Source organism: Lolium perenne, chromosome 1, assembly GCF_019359855.2.
Source record: "Lolium perenne isolate Kyuss_39 chromosome 1, Kyuss_2.0, whole genome shotgun sequence".
NCBI classification, from domain to species: Eukaryota; Viridiplantae; Streptophyta; class Magnoliopsida; order Poales; family Poaceae; genus Lolium; species Lolium perenne.
In genome coordinates, this window is record NC_067244.2 from 257,192,853 (window position 1) to 257,208,112 (window position 15,260).

The 15,260-nt window shown below is 43.3% G+C and overlaps 2 long non-coding RNA genes across 2 annotated transcripts; both read left to right on the plus strand.

Moving 5' to 3' along the window:
• Positions 1-1,886: 1,886 nt before the first annotated feature.
• LOC127327624 (uncharacterized) lies at positions 1,887-3,869 on the plus strand. Its single transcript, XR_007868655.2, has 3 exons — positions 1,887-2,287; positions 3,184-3,246; positions 3,558-3,869. It is a non-coding gene; the product is annotated as an uncharacterized lncRNA (long non-coding RNA).
• Positions 3,870-10,170: 6,301 nt separating this feature from the next.
• LOC127327748 (uncharacterized) lies at positions 10,171-14,462 on the plus strand. The gene is made up of 2 exons (XR_007868699.2): positions 10,171-10,256; positions 13,632-14,462. It is a non-coding gene; the product is annotated as an uncharacterized lncRNA (long non-coding RNA).
• Positions 14,463-15,260: the final 798 nt, after the last annotated feature.

The following is a 15,260-nucleotide window of genomic DNA, read 5'->3' on the forward strand; positions in this document are numbered from 1 at the left end:
ACGTAGGCCAAGGTACGACGGCGGGTGCGCTTCTTGAGTCAAACATGCGAAATGGAGTTGGAGCAGGCGCATCGACGGGTCAGCGCCAGCTAGCATAGCAGTCAAAGAGACGTGACGCGAAGGATCTCGTTTCAGTCGATGCCTCCGGCCAGTTGCGCGGAATCCAAACCTCTTCGTTTCGTTTCGCCTCCTTTTTTCCCACCTCCGTTAATTTCCTTCCAACTCAAAACTATCGATCCATCCATATCGGTGGGTGCGCTTCCTTAATTAATTACTGGGTCCATTAATTGCCTCGATCTCGCGCTCCAACTTGACGAGAAAAACAAAACAAACAAAGAAAAAAGAAACCACTCGATCCGTTCCGTTTTCCTTCTTTCTTTTCTTTTCTCATCACAGCATGTACCGTACGCGCATATATGCTGCTGCATTTTTGCTAAGAGAGAAATACTACTAGATCAGATCGATCGGAGCAACCAAAATACTAGGACGTCCATGCATGTGAAAATTAAGGCTCGACTAGCTACAATTAATTTATCAACACGTACATGAACTTGCCTGTTTTCTGCACATCAGTTTGGAACAAACCGCAACAAATCATCGATAATAATGGCCTTCTTCCGTGCCACATTCATAGATACTCCGTCTCTCATACAAGAGCGTTCGCCGCACTTTGTCTTCTTTTGACATGGGCCAACTCTGTGTGTGTAGTACGTTGTTGAACTATGTGAGCTGAGTTTAGTTGGTATTTTGTGTGAGTGGCCGGTGAAGATTTCAAGTGCAAGCACGTTTATTCGTTGCTCATGCCGAGCATGTGATGGAGGATGCCATGTATGCAAAAGAATATGTTTTCTTCTCTCAATCCTAGGCGTCGACTAAGAAGAACCGTATTTCAATTATTGCCGAGCAACCCCATCACGACGGGATATGGTGTTGTTTACATCCATGCCGCCACTCGCCTCGTGCGATGGTACATACTAGGTTCATTGTTCTTGAAGCCAAGCCCTCACTCTACAACGTCATTAGCAGAGTATAACGAGGAATGGAGGATGCCTACTTATCAAACAATGATTCTTCTCCGTGCTCTCTCCTCACGGCGGTCGACTCCTCTTCATGGCAGTGTCTAGGCCCACTTTTTTTCGGCTTCGACAAAAGGACCCTCCTAGAAGTTTCGTCACCCAAACTTGATTAAACTTCTAAATTAGAATTTCAAAGTTAAACGAGTTTACAAGCGTGGTTTCTTAGCATCGTTGAACGCATGTGCGCTCATCCTCGACACAAGCCTCCAAACAACCCAATGGCATATCAACTACAAGGGTCACGAACCGTTCCGCCTCCTCATCCTCTCCCGAGAGGTGGCGGCGGCCAAGCTCCTCTCAATCTCAACTTCCTAGGGCGTTGGCCTTGGTCCCCTCTCCCTCCATTTGCCGCTTACGGTTAGGGTTTGTCTGATGTGGTGCACCATTGGGGTGGTGGGAGCAGCGTCCAACCTAATAAACCCACCTCAACTCTACTCGCACACCGGCGACAACCTCTTGGGCGGCGCCTCAGAGTTGATGTCAACGTGTGCTGATCGGTCCTTCAGATCGATAACTTGCCCTTCTCGCTGTTCTTTAGATCTGGCGAGATCAGTTTCTTGGTGTGTCGCAGCCGTTCGTTGTTATCCGCGACGACGCTAGTGACCGGGGCGAGGTGGTTCTTCTGGACCGAAGATATTGGTCTGGAAGTGGTGGATTTATCTTTTTCCCCGATTTCATCGATGGAAGACGGCGGATCTTGGTCCAAGACACCACAGAGACGTTCCACCGTACCCTAAACAAATAAAATAGGTGACTGCCCTAAGAAAAGAAGAAAACAGCCAATTGGCCCAGCAGCGTCGACACGAAGAAGCTCTAGGTCCAAGACAGCATTTTGCTCTCTGCCCCTCCCTCTGCTCCTTCCGCTCGCCACGACGACACACAGCGTCCTGGCCGGCTTGCTCGCCGCCGCGCACGTGCACCAAGTGGAATGGTGCGCGTCGCTCCGTCGAGCTCGCCTTGCCGCGTCGTGCGTGTAGCCGAGGGCGGCTGCTGCACGCCAGCCAGCCGGCCACCCGGACGCGACGGCGGCAACAAGGGCACTTGTCCGCCACGCGGATCTCGGCCGGGGAGCACGCATCCACCTCCGTGGCATTCCGGCGCAGCGCCTTGCTGAGGGAGTGGGACGCCTCGTCGTCTTCGTTCTCCGGCGGCACTGACCCACATCGCCACCGGCGACCTCGTCCGCATCCACCGGTCCCCTTGCCGTGCAGGTGAAAGACGAACCCCGTCACCATCACCCTCTAATCCTTCTTACTATTCGCTGTTCTTGATTAGCTTCCGGCCGAAAACTCCGATTGTGATTTAGAATCTGCTCTGCTAACATGTCCAGATCAGTACGCTGCTCTTGGGCATCTAGTACTCTTGTTCCAGATCCAAATCACAATGCAACTAGCTAGTTTTCTGAATGCATCTCATGTATCCAGGTGTTGAGAACAGATAGTATTGCTGATCATTTTTTTGTTGTGTTTTCAAATGCTCCAGGGAGCGCACCTGCCTCCTACGCAGCTGATGTTTTAGGGTTGTCATCTGAAAGTTGGGTCGGGCGTCCATGTCGTTTTTTTTTCTTTCTTTGGTCGCCCTCAAATCTTTTGCTTCCATGCTTCAATTCTGTTTGTACCGTTTCTGGCAGGCCTCAAATTTACTATTGTAGGCTTATTTCTTGTTCTAGAATGTGCATAAGTATTACTCTTTTCATTTTGATGTTTGTGTTGATAGGTGATCTTAAGTAATTCGAAAAATACTGCTGCAACTAGATGCTCTTCCGGTGATACATGTTTAATCACAAGACTGTGCTACTGGGATTTCTTAGTGCAACCCTCAACGGACTGCATATGCATTAGAACTTGTATGCATCTCCCGTCATGTCACCTTTTGCAGCCAAAACATTAATGTGACAACCACATTGAGGACTATTGTATTCCGGTGGTTAGGCCTGAGCCAGTCCTCTCACTTCACTTACAGACATGATTAAGTTTTGATTTTTTCAGACTTTCAGATTGTTGGTATGAATGTGAGCTTGATATAGAACTCTGGGGTTTGATGAGGCCAGTCAAGTTTCCATTAGCTAAGACATGCAACTCTTGATTAATTCTTCCCTCTTGTGCAGATATCAAAGATGTGCATGAGACCCCTTGCCTTCGAAGGTAGTCTGATGGATGATAATGATCTGGTATGTGGTGCTACCGCCCCTTATATTATCCCTGATTATACCTCTTAGTTGGAAGCATGCCAGTTTACTGTTTATGATGTGTGAAACTTCTGATGTGGCCAGTCTTTGTTTCCTGGAATACACTAGCCACTGCTTGTTCCCATTAGCTGAAACGATGAGTATATTGTCGTGGTAGATGTATTTCAGGTGGCGACTTTCTTGTTATTTACATAAACCTTTATTTGCTTTTGGTATGCTAATATCTATCCAACACGCTCATGAGAAACCGACAAGAGTTTGGCAAGCTCACACTTCTTTCCGTTTTCATGCAGGGTATTGAGTAGAGCGAGACGCCACTTGCTGCTACTGGGCTGCTAAACATGGAAATCAGAACAGCGTCGAGCCTGCTTGGAGCAAGGCAGGCATGGAAGGCACAATGGCCATGAAGTGGGCTAGATTCATCTTGGAATGAAATGAACCTGTTGATGTGTGTTATGTAAAATCAGGTTGTTTGCTTCTAGGAGTGTGGATTGTGATATTGAGGATTGCAGAGAGGGAGGGAGGGAATGTCTAATGTATTTGTACAGCTATACTATGACTTGAATATGTATTCGCCATGATTAAAATTACATATTCTTTCTTTATGCTAGTAGTTTCAAGCATTATTTTTGAAAGTAAATATGCTGGTGCTGGCTCAGAAGCCGGCCTAGACCGGTGGGTTAGCTAGCTAGATAGCACCCATCGATCTGGGTAGGGATCGATCTGCTCCTGGTTTGCCGTTGATTTTGATTCTTCAGCGAGCGGTCGTATTGGGATTTTTTGGCTAGCTCCAGCCTGGGCTTTGGGATTCTTAGGGAGGTACATTTTGTTTTGCTGTGAACCTTGATCTCTTGAGTGAAAAATGTGAACCTTCACCTACTTAGTGAAAAATGGTTGACACGGGTGAACAAGGTTGTTCTAAAAATTAACTTGGCCACTCATGTGTACCTTGATCTCTTAATTTATTTTGATCCCTTGGGTGAACTCGTGAAAAATGTTTTTTCGTCGTAATCCTAAAACTAGGTGACTCCGTGGACCTTGATCTCTTTTAGTCCCAAAAAAGATGGTGCACCATAGAGCCAGTAAACATTTTCCTCTTATTATACGTGAAAATTTGTGCTGCTGAATGAATTAATAGCCTCACAGATAACCACGCATTTATCTCTCTCAATCAATTAGCGTGGCGGAGGAGGTGGAATTGAATCAAACGCGAATCATCAAATGATCAAACCCCAGAATTCACACTGATCTCCCTAAGAAACGCACGCGCCAGTCTCTCCTCTCTTGCACCAGATCGACTCCGTCGCCCTCTGCTCTCCTCCACCCCACTCCCCCACTCAGCGTACACGCCTCCCCCACCGGAGATTCAGGCCACAAGGCTCGACCTTTCCCATCCACGCTGCTGCCGGCCTCTCCGGCACCACAGTGGATGGGGCTACAGGGATTCAACAAAGCGATTCCGACGACCGGCGGATATCTCCGGCGAACGCAGCGGTCAGCCGTCCCAACACTACACCGCCCTGGGCGGCCCCTGACTGATCTCTCATCCTGGTAAGGAACCCTAACTTTTTTCCCCTAGCTCTGTTTTTTTTTGCAAATAAAAAATGCTTCTCCGTGGGGTGATGGATGCTCTAGTTCATCCGTCCATCGTGTCACTAATTCGTTGGTAGCACTTGATTGATGTTGCTAATTTATTTGGGATTCCTGCCTCCGCTAGGCTTCCCATAATATTCAGTGGAGTGCTGCTGGCACCAGATTGTGATGTGTGCAGCAGCCACCTCCATATTCTGAAAATGAGCGTTTTGTATTTCAGAACCTGGATCTTATATCTTCGTGAAAATTTCCATGCCTAAAGATTGCTTAATATATCTTGATCCATCCAATCTTGACTTTGTTTTCAAGGCCTTGTGGCCCAAAAGTCTTGTTTTTCATCCGTCATAATCATATAGCTTGTGGTTCACTACTGAGGGATCTCTTTTGCATACTAAAATATGTTTTGATACTTTACTTTGGACCTGCCATCGTAGAGTATTCTTTAGCACTGATTATTACTTGGCGGTTTGGTCTGATTAATTGTTTGGGTGTCCATTTGTGTGAACTTGATGTAGAACCAGAGATGTAAATGCTTAGGTTTGTTCTAAACATTGACATGATGAGCAATAGCTAGCTAGCTTGAGCAGGTCACCTATTGAAATCATTTTGTTATCATTGCAGATCTGATATTTATATGATCGAATCGGTCATGTAATATTTTTTCTGCTGATCATGTGTAAGATGGAAAATCTATTTTCACTTGATTAACAACTTGGCAGCTTACCATGTATGGGAGGAGATTCTTTTTTCTATGGTTATTTTCTTACCATGCATAGGCGGTGATGAAATTATCAGTCTTGTTTGAAGCTACTACCTAGTTATTTTAGTATTGAGATTTCACTAATGTTTGATTACTACTGTTTTGCACCTACCCGTGGCCGTGTCTTCTTGTGCTGACTAACGAAACCTATAGTTTCTGGCTCGGTATCGGTGATGGATGCGGGGCGCTACTGGTGTCGCCGGAGAGGATGTTGCCATCCTCGTGTCCTATTTCTAGGCATCAAGGATAGACGCGCTAGATGCCATCGCCATCAACTACGGCGACGAGGTAATCCACTATCCACCCATGCTGGATTGCTATGTATGGTGTCTGCAAATGGTGATCCGGTGTGTCTTCTTGCCAAATGCAAGGAATATGTTAGGAACGAGTAAGAATTCTTGTATTAATAAGAAACAAAGCTGATGAGGGCTTAAAGCTAGTCTTTTACTATATCTCCTAAGTGGTAGAGCTTGTGTTCTTTACTATATCTCCAAATTGTTACAGCTGGTTCTTTACTATATCTACAAAGTGGTAAGCTGGTTCTTTACTATATCTACAAAGTTTAGTTGACTTTGAACCTGATATTTATTTGATGTGGACCTAAAGCTAGAGCTTGTGTTCTAGAGGGTTTTGATATTGCTATAGTGCGGTTTGTTCTTTACTATATGTACAAAGTGGTATGTTGTTTTGTGATTCAATACAATCCTACCTTATAAAGTTGAGTTATGCATTCCTTATTGATGCCCGTAAACTGATTATGGTTTTATTACTTTATCTATCTCTTCTTGATAGCCTTGCCTATTGGTAGGCATTATTGTGCTACTCTTATTACTGATATTATTGATTTATTAATTCCTTGTCTTATTGTGGTACTATGATTCCATAATTTTTGAAATTCACATGATGATGATTTCTTGGGTCGCACATGCTTGCTTCAGGCATAATGGATTTTCAAATTGCGCATGCATGCTGAGATGGACTAGTTAACTTTGTTATTATAATACACGTGCAAACTTGTCCTGTGTTAGATATTAAGGATGATCAATTTGTACTTGCAGTAGCGCTCGTGTTTCAGATTTCAGATATAAGAAACGAAGGAAAGACAAGATCTTTCCAGACACCAATGAATTAAAATGGCATGCATATTTCTCCATCCATTGGCTCTGTTGTTCAGTTCATTTTCATTTCTTTTGCACATGTATTTTGTCCGATAACCTTTGCCTAATTCATTTTTGTACTGTTTTTCCAAGGGAAAGCTGAAGCAAAAGACAAGGTGCCAAAGCAAGTTAAGATTCATAGGTCTACCGGTGCCGCGAAACAAATGGCCGATGCGAAGGCTGGCATGGGAAAAAACAAGAAGGGCGATAACAACGCTGATGATTAGAGTGATGGTGAAAGCGACGATGATTCAGACAGAGCCTTGGTTCGTATTGATGATTCTGTGAGAATTTGACAGCACGGTCATAGTATAGTTTTGTAAGCTAGATGCTTGACTGACACTGTTGTGATGGCCATTACTAGGATGATTCTAGCGAGGGTGATGATATGCCCATCAATTTGACCATCAAATTAGGGACGAGACGATCAGAAGCATAGGAGATGGCGGTCTGCGGTTGCAGCATGATCACCATAACACGCAGGAACACGGCTATGACCTCGTTCGCGACCAACTTGCATACATAGGCCCGCAGACCGCTCACTTATGGTTGTAGAATTGGTTTTCTATGAACGGTAGTACTCTCATTCTAGGCTTTTAGAATTTGATGTCTATTTGTTTCCAGAAATATTGCGGTACTTTGACATCATAAGAAAATTATGTTGCTAAGTATGTTCTATTCACTGGTTCGTTAGTCCCCATATGAAAAAAATGTATTAAATGTCTGAGCATCCTTTCCTCTAGGTTGCGATTTTGTGTGCTTTATGTCTATTAGGACTTCCATAATTGTTTGTCCCCACAAGTATGATTAATCCACTATGTTGTCCCTGGGCATGTAGTAAAAGAGTTTGGCCTCTGTTAAATATTATGTACATTTTCTTACACGCTATTGTAGCTTAAGCAAACCAAATGTTTTACTGAGAATGGCTGAGTTCTTACTACTTGGTCCACACATCTTGAGTGTTTACTGCCAGATATGTGCGGACACAGATGATTTCTCTTTTACCTTTCACTCTTTCAGCTTGGTCTTTACTAATACCAAGAGCACTTTTGTCTTGCATTCACATCTTTTGTCACTAGACTATGCTAGCAGTTGGATATGGTAGGATTTAGGGATTTGTAGCATGGAAGCAACATGCTGAAGCGACTCTAATTTGCTCCCGAGTTATATTTTGCTTCTTGATGATCTTTTTGTTAAGTGTTCATGCCAATATGCTATTGTAGTGCATTGCTGAAAGTAAATGAGATTTAACATTTGTGTCGAGCCATGTCGTGGTTGTGTATCATACTAGATTACTTCTATATGAGTACTACTACTACTTGCAAACTACTGATAAGTTGTAGCTGTTTTATTTGCTTTCTCGGTGTGGCAACTCATTTTATTTCGTCTCTTCCTTGCTCTTTCACTTTGTGACATTACTTTGAAACATCTGATATGCTTTCAGCTAGTTGGTAGATAAAACATGATTCCTCTTGTGGACATAAGTAATAACATGTTGGTTTTTGTTCACAAGGATGCAGGCCTACGAAACACATGGGCAAGAGGGTCGTTGGCCGCTGCCCTATAAGTTGCCACCAACATCCACTTCCCTTAGTTCAATTTAACAACTAAGTGGAATTGTATCAATAGAAATAGAGACATTTAAATACCTAGAGTAAATGGTATTTTATATATCATTGTCCAATGCCCTAGATAAGAGTTAATCACAAAACTCGGTTTCCTTCAGTTATATTTTGTGATAGCTGCTAAATTGGTGCAATAACCTGGTTGGCTTTACTTCTATAATAATGTTGTTCCTTTTTCAGTTGCATCCATATCTTTTAGTTTTATGTTCTGCATAATTTGGATTTGCTATTTTGCAATGCCTTTTATTGATCATCAGGTGCATATGAACTAGAGGTTTTACAAACCTTGTCACTTGGCACTTAAATGTTAATGTTGAATAAACATAAAAATTCCTTAGGTCCTATCATGTTATGTAATACTGTAATATAGTGTGTCATCTATTTCTATCATTTCCATATGCTCATGCTCTGTTTTGAAATAACTGAGTCAGGAGATGATTATAAGTTTTTCTGGTTGATTTTGCTATCATAGTTCATGCAAGTCCCTCAAGTGTGTGTTTGTTAATCGTGAAGGAACTTTGAACATTGAACCTTAGAGCTCATCTTCTTGTATGAGTTTGGCTGGTAAATGATTTCCTTCACAATGCTGACAACTTGGGATTGCTCGACCATTGATGAGCCCTCTTTCCTTTCCTTTTTGTGGTTTGGGTCTTTTATCCTGGTGGTATTGATTTCAAATATATGCGCTCGGCGTGGTGCATTATGTTCTCAAATTGGGATAATCTTCCGGGGTTTTTGCCGGTTCTTATCGTGTTGGTCCATGGTGCCTAATTTCTCTGCTAATGGCATGTTTTGTTGTCTGTGTTGGATTCACATGGTTCGTCGTACCAATATTTTGTATTCCTTTTGGTACTATAAACATGTGTTCCATACAGCCATACAGGTTGCTGCTCCCCCTTCATGGATAGGGTTTGGCACAAGCTCACTATGTGCCTACTTCTCCTAGTGATTTTTATATTTTGATTTATAGTCGAGCAAATGTAGCATATCAAAATGGAATAATGATGTTTAGTAATTGTGATTTTTTTGTTTAGTTATTATGTGTATCTAAATCTCTCTCTTTATTAGCAACGAATTATTGTGGAAACTTTGTTAACACATGATCTGTATAGTAAGTTGGATAAGAGCACTCATATGCACAAGATATGAATACATGTAAACTGCTGCTACGTAGATGCTTTCGCCAAATACATGTACACCATTGCTACGTTTAGGGTTTTGGAAACTAGCTAGTACAACAACACATATTGGGTGTTCCATCTCACCTGCACTATCGATTGATTATGAATACCATACTCTAGAATTAAATGAAGTAGATGAGCGTTGAGGTGGCCTGAAGATAAAGTTAATAGGTGCATGGCGTGCAATTGTTCTTTTGTTGTTATAAGGTTTTTCCGAAAGAGGAGGGTCACGGCTATTTATTCATCCTGTTTTCATGCCTTCTTCTGCACATGAACATAAAAAAATCTTGTTCCTTTAGCGGGGAATACAGGGCAAGTGTTGTACTGTAAAAATTAAGCCTCCCATGGTTCTATATAATATGAAACTCTTTCCTAGAAAGCTAGCTTGTTATCTGGTGGCAGTAGTTCAGCTAGTGACCATATTGAGCAAGCATGAAGTATTGTTTGAACATCTTTTTGTTTTTTTTGGTGCCAGGTAACCTCTGACGGTGAGGATGGGCAGTGACGGGTTTAGGAGGGTGGTGTCGACAACTTTCCTCAACTCGGAGGATGCTGGTGACAAGAATGACTACGGATACTAGGTGCCCCGCCCCCGCCCCCGCCCCCAGCATGTTACCGCCACCCCCTCGAATCCGGTTCTTCTCCCCTCAGAGCAAGACAACCATCGTACGATAAGGTAGGCACCCCACTTTAGCTTCTCATTTATTTCGATCTATTTTTCTGTGTCGTTGATGTGAAGATGTTGTTGCTGCATTGTGTGTGCCAATTTGGGCCAGAATGATTTGATTGTAGTTTATGTGAAAAAAAAGCGCGATTGCAGATCGAATTGTATACCCCTTAATATTACACGATGAGATGATGATATTGATTTGGTGCCTAGCTGTGCTTCTCATTCTTTGCATGCATTTTTTAATCTCATTGGCGAGGAGAGACGCCTTAGTGACACCATGTGTTTATCATTATTTGTTGCCTGATATGCTTACAAGTGTAGCTACTAGCACTTGTATTTTTAAAGCATATTGTTGATTTAAGAAATAACATGGTTCAGTGTGACTACCACTTGTGCAACCGAAGAAAGTCTCCATTTTAGTTATACACGATGAGAATTCTTATATGTGGTTGTTATTTATGCAAATATGTTGCTGCGTGTGATTTTTGTGGTGTGCTCCTTTGGGGGATCATTCTGGTTTGTAGTTGTAGTAAGAAATATGAAGAGATTTTATTGTACCACTTAAGATTATATGATAAAATTATGAAATTGAATTGGTGCTTGTGCTTCTTGTCATCTCATCATATTGTCGACGAGGAGACACACCTGTGTGACTCAGATCTTATGCTATCCTTGCTTTGTTGACATATCCCAGGGGTGTGGTGACACAGGGGCCGCTGCATGCTAACAAGTTCAAGCTTGTAAACTTTTTCTAGTTTCTAACATTCTGTTGAATTCTGTGACCAGTGTGCCTAGTGTTTATTGCTTAGGTTTCCATTGAGTTGTTGGTTATTAGTTATCTTCTTATAGTACCTCCCTGTTCCCATGGAAAGGGCGTATATTTAGAATTGTGGCTCGTTACTTTTGGTCGAATTTTCTCTACCATGGCCATAGTTCGCAAGCGTCCCGGAAGTAATTGCATGCTAGGGTAGCAACTATTTATTCATCCTAGTTTCATGCCTTTTTCTGCACACTAGCTAACATAAAAAAGCTTCTTCCTTTAGTAGGGAGTACAAGGAAAGTGATGTACTGTGAAGTTTCACATGATATCAAACTCTTTCTTAGACTGCTAGCCTGTTATCTTGGCAGTCATTCAGCTAGTGGCCATATTGAAAATAGAAGACCCGGTTTAACTGTAGCACGTACAAATTAAGAGGAGGAAAATAGCATACCTGGTTTAACTACCTGCGCCTTATATTGTGGCGATTTTTGTGAAAGCAAATTACGCCTTATCTACGGGAATAGAGCCTTATCTACAGAACAGTGGGAATAGTCCTCTTGATGGTTTTCCTAGGAATATGTTATCGAGTATTTTCCTGACTTGGTTAGGCTTAAGAGCAAGTTAGAAACAAATGAACCTAGCTATTCTATTGGTATGATATCACCAGTTGGCGAGTTTTGGTATGCTTTTTTGGATCTAAGTATGTACTCCCTCCGTTCCGATATGTAAGACGTTCTGGATTTCACGTTCAAAATTTTTTAGGCGCGAAGAATTTCGGAGTTTCCTGTTTTACCCTCCCGTATATTGCCTCCTCTCACATCTCGTGTCGCACTAGCACGAGCTCGTCATCTCCCTTCCCCTCCGACGCTCCCTTGTCTCCGTCGCCGCCCCTCCATGGCCGTCGCCGCCGCCGCCGCCCGTACATTCCCTCTTTCCACTGCCGCCTTTCTCCCCGCTTGAATCCCATCTCGCTCCACACCGTCGCCTTTCTCCCCCGCGGAAATCCCCTCCTTACGCGGTCAATCGGCGAGAACGACGATGACAGCCAGGGCGGGGAAACCAGTGGAGCCAGTTTAGGGCGAGGTGGTCTTCCAGGCCCCATCCGTGGAGGGCGCCGAGAACCTCGAATCCATCCAGCTACTGGACCCGCAGAGGCTATGGGGCGAGAAAAGCGCGTCCGTGTCCGGCGGCGTCGGACCATTCGGGCTCTCCTCCTGGCTTCCGGAGCTGGACCCTGTGGTGCCACTCTGCCGGAGCCGTGCGATGCCCCAGTCCGGCCGCCGCCGACTGACCTGGGCTCCTCTTCCACAAGTTGCTCCTGCGTCTGGACCGCTGGATCAGCGGGAGGACACTGGCTGCTCTTGGGACCAGCAGGCCCTGTCACCGTCGGCTTCTCCGGCAGGAAGAACGATGAAAGAGATTAGTCCTTCGATCTGTGATATTTCTTGTTTGAGTACAGGAGATAATTTTGCTTGTTTGCTCTGTGATTTGTGATCTGTATTTAAGTACAGTGTCTTACTTTTACAATCAAATTGGAGTAGAAACCATGTGTACACCACATTGTTTTTCAGATTAGTCTTGCATGTTCCTTAACTGGAATCTGCAGCTTACATTTCAGTAAGCAGAGCCAGTTCAGCAAATTGTGATAGGAGAACTGAGACAGATAGGAGTAGATATCCTGGACCCAACTCACTGAATTTAGACTACTCACAAAACTGTCATGGGAGAACTGAGACAAGATTGTGTATCTTAGTTTTGGACAACTCTAACCCACAGATTGATTAGTACTCATGTTCATGAATGCAAAGTTTCTTGCATTACAGGACCATGCTACTGTAACTTGAAATTTTTCTTAAAGCGAATTTGTTTCTTTCAACAATGAAGTGTAATTGTGCTACTGAATCTACTTGCATTTCAAGAAACTTGCTTGCACATACATTGTGTCTTGATTATGAAAGATGTGATGTGATTTGTGTACATGAGTAACTTTGATACCTTTTATCACTCCAATTTTGAATATTTTCTTGGAGTAGATCTCAGCTTAACTAGTGCATTTATTCTGAACAATTTTGAATATGATGACCAAATGATAACTTTGATTCTGACCATATAGCAATTGAATAGATGTCATCTTATCAACTGCATTTATTCTGACCATATGATAACCTATATTCTGACCATATAACTTTCCATATCGCAATGGAGTTGATCCCAAGGATTATCAAAGGTCGTTAGTCGAAGGGAGGGCATGCTCTCCCATAGCGATGTGATTATTCAGGCTGCTATGAGATTTTCGTGCTTTCTGAACTTCACATTCAGATATTGGTGTTCGCATCGTAATCTATGTGCTTACATTCAGATATTAGTACTCAAGTGATGATGTTCTTGGACTTGTGTAGCAATGTGTAGTTTTGCTAAACATTTTATTTGCTTGTATAAATATATTGTGAATATCTATTGTTGTGAATACAGAGCATAATGTTGCTGTAGCTCCCCATCTTCTGAATATAGAGTATAAGTTTCTTAAAAATATTAGCTACAGAGTGTTTCTTTTTTCCCTTTGTGTCCTGCAATTACTCAGTGTAACTGACACATGCTGGCATGCTACAATTCTTTAACAGGGAGACCAAATTGATGAAAAGGGAGACATAATTCACTGAAAATACTCATGTCAGGTAGGTTTTTTGCAGATTTGGAGTAGCAGGAAATGCAATTGTCGATTATAGCTGCACTTTGATCTTTTCCAGGTATGATTCCTTCTTCAGGTGGACTAAAATTTAGGTCGGGAAGAACCATCTTGGTGATCTGATGCTGCTGGGGACCTGAGGAGAAGGAGCCGACGCGGAAGAGAAGCTGGCGAGGAGCAACGAGCCTGGAGGTGCTTTCCCTGGCCTTCTCCCCTGGCCAGGGTGGGATCGTTGACGCGGAATTGCGGCCAGGGGGAAGCTTCCCGTGGGCGACGCCTGGCAAGTTGGGCGAGGAGGCCATGGGCGACGTCGACGCGGGGAAGGCATCCGATGTGCTGGGCGAGGCTGGTACTGGGCGCTAACGAGGGGGAGAAGGGAGGTGCGCTGCTGGGCGAGCAGATCTTGGGCAGCGACGCGGGGTAGAAGAAGGCGAGCTGGTCCGGGCGGCAACGCCGGGAAGAAGGTGGGCGGCGATGCGGAGAAGGTGGATGGGGAAGAAGAACCGATCCCGATCAAATTTAAGACGATCGAGGGCAAACTTGTACTTTTTCTCATTTTCACCTGGTCGGAAAATACCCCCAGCGTCTTACATATCGGAACGGAGGGAGTAGTGATTTGCTCTGATTGGTAGTGTTATCCTATCTTTTCTTTTGATATGCTTACCCTCTTCCATGGCTGGTTTTCCTAGGAATTTATGTATTTACTTTGGCTAGAAACATGGTTTTTGGCCAGATTTGGAGCAATCTTGTGATGTGTCTGACTTTATTCGATATTCTTTCATGGTTGGTGGGTGCATGACTTTATTCACCTTGTTTTATTTGTCAAAACATTTCTTATTTGGCTTCTTTCTGTTTCAGGCCGCTGGCGCCTAGGCTGCATGGGGGTGGTGGAAGCCAAGGGGACCTGCTGCAAAAGGCAAATGGTCATCTATAGCAGCAGGTTAGTCTCTACCTAGTGCCTTGATGCATTTATCATGTGCTACATTGGGGTATCGTGTACTATCTATAGCACTACATTGGTTTGCTTGCACCCGATTCTTGTGACCTTGACAGCACAGTGTAGATGATCTGAATTTTCCACATCATTTAGTATCTTTTTTGTTTGAATGGAGTTGGTATTCAAACCCTAATGCCAACCATCGTTGTGCAATCCACAACAATATGTATGCATTCACTCCACTGCAATGCGTGTGCATGTGATGCCTAGTTCCAAAAAAATAGCAACTATATAGGAAGGAGGGAGAGATCCCGAGTTGGTTGAGTGAAACACTATTTATTTTTTATTGCCAGGTTCGTATTGTGTGTATATGTAGCAGCACCTTCCGTGGTTCCAATAGAAATCATGTTCAGAGACTTCAGCATGAAAGCTCGAAAATAGGAATACAGAATTAGACCACTATATGGATTGATTTTAGTTAAATCAAACTTCTTAGCAACAAACTGACATGATGGTTGACCATTGTTTGAAATTCTTGTTTGCATGCTTTTCTGATTTACTACTGCACTGACTCCTAATGCATATAAATATTTCATGGTTGATTGAACTAGTTATCTGCATATATGT